The following is a 4,600-nucleotide window of genomic DNA, read 5'->3' as shown; positions in this document are numbered from 1 at the left end:
TTCTGAAGCCCCTGCCTTCGGTGGGTGTTGCTATGCCTAAAAAAGGCCCACTCAGCCCCGGAGTCAGGAGCAGTGACAGGCTGTCTCCAACCCTAGCCCAGGACCACGACCCGAAACCATCCTGCCTTTGGGAGGACAGGTCTCCTGCAGGAGCCAGGGAGGGGACTGGCCCCTCTCCCCTCCCCAGCTCCAGGATGCCCGGGACCTGCGAGAGCTCTTCATCTGAGGAGGAATCTTGGAGAACAAGTGTATCTCGTCAGCCCATCAAGGGAAATAACCAAAGCCCAAGGCTCATGTTCTAACAGAAGTAGAATTTCAATGTACTGTTTGGGGGAAGCCTCCTCCCCTCTTAAGTGGCCTTGGGAGTCCCCAAGGAAAGAGTTCTTTCGTCTCCTTCCCTCAGAGAGAGAAGCTGGCCCCATGTCCCGCGGTCCCCACTGTGTCCCAGTGCTGAGGAAGAGCCACACGCAGGGGCCTGGTGTCAGGAGTGTGGTGGGGCACTGCCCCTGGGCTCCCAGCCAGTGGCCTGGCGGCTGCACGGAAGACCTAAATTGCTTTAGGGGGAAGGAGTGCTCACTGCCCACACAGCTCTCCATCCCCCTCTGCACTCTGCAATCCAGACTCGGTGCCCGCCTTACGTCAATCACGAGCACTCCACATGTTTCCGCCATGGGAGGGATCATTCAGCATCACCCATTGCACAGAAGAGGAGAGCGAGGCCCAGCGAGGGGAGGTTAAATGGCTCCAGTCCCAGAGCTGGTCAGCAGAGAACCTGGAAAGCCAGCCATCCAGAGCCCCTGCTAGACCAGCCAGAGACTCGCTGAGGTGAAAGTGAGCCCTCCCCTGCCTGACCAGGCACGCAATGGCCCCTGACCTTCATGATGGCCTGTTCTTGACCGTGAAGATGAGCTGGCCGACTAGGAGGTGGAGTTCAGCTGGTGGGACAGGCTGTAGCTACAGGACAGAGTGACACATCTGAGCTAGCAGGGGCCACACTCTGGTCTCCCTCCCGGAGCCAGACCAGGAGCTGGAATCTCGGTGCCCGAGGGGCCGGCACACAACAGGGTCTGCACTGACCAGGGATCCATGGCCCCCAGGGAGAGTCCACTCTGCCCTCTCCCCGCTCCTGCCTGGCCTCACCTCTCCTCACTGTGTCGCTGCAGGACCCGGAACCAGGCCCCATAGGGACAGGGTGACAGTCCGGGCTGATGGTCAGGGTTCCTCAAAGGACCCAGGGTGTTGCCAGGGCACTGGGAAAAGACAGGGTCTGGGTTCCGGTGTCCACCACCACCCTGCGAACTTGGGAGTAGTAAGAGATACCCTCCCCCAAGTCCGGAGGGCTATAGCACAAAAGGCCTCAGCTTACTCTGATGTCACTTGGGCTGCAGAGATGTAGTGTCCCAAGGGTGCCACAGTCTTATAGAAGTGCCTCTCGGCCTTGGATATCCATCCCCGACCCCCTGTGATCCCAGTCTTGGGAAAATGTTTTCTAACCCCTCGAGGTCCTTCTCAGCAGAGGACAGACTCGGGGCTTGGGGGGCTTAGGACCTGGCTACGCAGAACGTGGCAGAGCACAGGTCCGCCAGTCTGGAGACCAAAGTCAGGGTCCTACATGTTGCAGCCTCAGGGTCCCCATGTGGAAGAGAATCCAGAATCACTGCTCCGGTCAGGTTGAGGAGGCCTTAGGAAGGAATGGGGCACCAGGACCGGAGAGGGAAACGGGGACAAGGGAGGCTTCTGCGGTTTCTCATATCGCCCATGGAACCCACGGGTCTGCTCCTGTGAGAGACACAGACACAGACACAGAGAAGGAGACAGGGAATGAACCCAGGGCAGAGCGAACCAGTAGAAGTCACAGACTCCATCAGCTTAGAAATCACATCCCGGCATTTTGTGCCATTGTATTCCTGAGAGGGCCGTCACATTGGCCATCCACCCTGGAGGGCAGGGGATTCCACAGAGATGTGTGACCAGGACTCAGGGGTGCCAGGAGCAACTGTGGGGACGGCCCAGCACATGGGCACAGACGAGGCCCATGGACCTGAGCCTAACCGTAATGGGAGCCCCTCGAAGTCTGTGTTCGGAGAGGACAAGGTCAGAATCAGTTCATTACTACCTTCCCACAGGGGCTGGGACACAGGCAGGAGGGGCGTAGCTTTGCCTGGACCCCAGAGCAGATTCAAGCCCCTCTGAGCTGTGTTCCATGAAAAGCGCAGCCCCTGGCTCATCCTTGCATTGCCAGGTTTGCACCAGACTCCTGTGATAGCAGGCACGGAACATTTGTACAGGTCCCTAAAACTAAACTTAAACTGTACCCTAAACCTAACCTGTACCCTAAGCCTAACACCTAACATAACACTAACCCCTAACCCTACCCCTAAACCGAACCCAAACCCTAAAGCGTACCCTAACCCTAACCCGTACCCTAAATGGTAGCCTAACCCTAAACCCTACCCTGTACGGTAAACCGTGCCCTAACCCGTACCCTATCTCTAACCCCTACCCTAACCCGTACCCTAACCCATGCCCTAACCAGTACCCTAACTCTAACCCTAACCCTCGGTCAACTAGAGGAAAGAGGAAATCCCCGGAAGTTTGGGGTTCATGAGAAATTTGACTGCCAGTCCTGACAGGAAGATGACACTGTGCCAAATGGACCTGCTGATTTCTCAGAACACTGACATCCTGTGAAATGCTACATCACTGACACACAGGCTGATGTTCAAAACCTTGGGTCTCCTAGATCCAGAGCAGATAAGTGCTGTCAGGTGGGGATAAGTAGGTCCTCTGACCTATGGCCTGCACACCTGCTTCAATTTCTGGGAGAAGGGGAAACACACACTTGTTTTTTTTTGTTTTTTTGTTTTTTTTAAGAATTTTTATTTACTGATTGAAAGAGAGAGAGAGAGCATGAGCAGGGGGGAGGGGCAGAGGGAGAGGGAGAAGCCGACTCCCTGCTCAGCAGGGAGCTTACTGCGGGACTCGATTTCAGGACCCTGGGATCATGACCTGAGCCGAAGGCAGACAGCCAACCGATTGAGCCACCCAGGCACCTGAAGTATTTGATTCTTGAAGCTAGAAGACATCTACATTGGTTTGAGGAGAGCTGTTTTCTTTAAAAGTCTTTCTGTAAATCACTCTTCTTGAGAAGTTCTCCTTTTCGGGATTTATCCAGGTTTTCAAGAAACTGTTCAAAACGTTTATATAAGGAGCTAGACTGGTCTTCTTATAATCTCTGGTTCTATGTTTGATATCAGATTCAGCTTCGTTTCCCTCCTTTCCCTCATCATTAATGGAAATGGCATCCAATTCATGGCAGATGGAGCTTATGTTTGGAACAGTAAATGGATCAAACTGGTCCACTTTCTGTAAATCAATAGGCACAGAAATACGACCTGTTTTAGGATGAACACTAAAAGGGTTCTTCAGTAAATGATTGATTCCTTTGCTAACATTGATATCCAGCCGTGGAAAACAGTACTGGAGCATGATCTCCCATTCAAGCAAGGGTCCACATTTGTCATTTTTAGTATTATCCTGCCAGCTGATGGCTTTCTTCAAATATTCCCAACGCTGAAGTGAATTGTGATACTTCTGGAAGTTTTGCTGAAGTTTCTCATGAATTGTTTCAGGAACAAGGGCTAAAATCTTATCCCAGCTTTCTTTATTTTCAAGAATATCTTGATCAACTAAGGCATATTCTTCAAAGTATTTTTTTATTATGTTTATAGATTTGCTGACAAAAGGGTGAATTTATTCACTTAGGTGGACTTTCTTTTTAACGTCTTGACCACCCTTTACAGGACTCAAATACTTAACTATCCCGGAACGTACTGCAGAGTACAATTTTCTAACCGATTCATCACAGACCCAACAATGAACACCTCTCCTTCCGGAATAGACCCAGAGACGATGCTTAAATCCAAAGTCCTCCTTCAGTGCTCGGTCGAATATGTGTATGGCCATCGTCATGAGGGTCCAGCACTTAGAACATATGTCTGCAGAACTACAACATCTCCTCACATCATCATAGTCTGTCATGTCAATGTCAAACACCAGTTCTTTTTCCTGAGCCTGGAAAGCTCCCAGCTTTACTGTATTGTGTTGATTGGGTCTGTGGGAATATACCGCGCCTATATCAATCTTGTATGGATTCATTTTCTGCATCTCCTTTTCCAGATCACTGTGGTTGTTGAAGGATTGGTAGCGAATGTAAATATCATCTTTCAATGTGAATGAAAATTCACGGTGTTGAAAGTAATTCTTTATTACTCCGCCATAGTTGAGCCAACGATAGTACTGGGCGTAGGGAAAAAGCCTCCGGTAGTAAAGCTTAGGCAGCTCAGGCAGCTCGTCTGGGTCAAACGTCTCCATGGAGCGCGGGACTCAACGTCTGCAGGGTTACCACCAACACACACTTGTTTTTAATTAGTCATTATCTTCATTCTAAAGTAGACCAATGACCTTGACCTTTTTGGAAAAGCGAAATGACTCTTCCAAATGAAGACCTCAACTCATCTGTTCCTCATGCAACCTGAGTGCGACCAGGTTTACCCAGGCTCCAAGCCCCACCTGGAGGATCCTCCTGTACCATCTTGAC

The 4,600-nt window shown here is 51.2% G+C and overlaps 1 pseudogene; it reads right to left on the bottom strand.

The window, feature by feature from the left end:
* Positions 1 to 3,034: 3,034 nt before the first annotated feature.
* LOC114204188 (DNA primase small subunit pseudogene) lies at positions 3,035 to 4,374 on the bottom strand (annotated as a pseudogene).
* Between the last annotated feature and the right edge of the window lie 226 nt (positions 4,375 to 4,600).

Source organism: Eumetopias jubatus, unplaced genomic scaffold, assembly GCF_037043125.1.
Source record: "Eumetopias jubatus isolate StellerSeaLion01/CBP00866 unplaced genomic scaffold, mEumJub1_p1.0 scaffold_52, whole genome shotgun sequence".
Taxonomy (NCBI): domain Eukaryota; kingdom Metazoa; phylum Chordata; class Mammalia; order Carnivora; family Otariidae; genus Eumetopias; species Eumetopias jubatus.
This window is presented reverse-complemented; position numbering and strand designations above follow the sequence as displayed.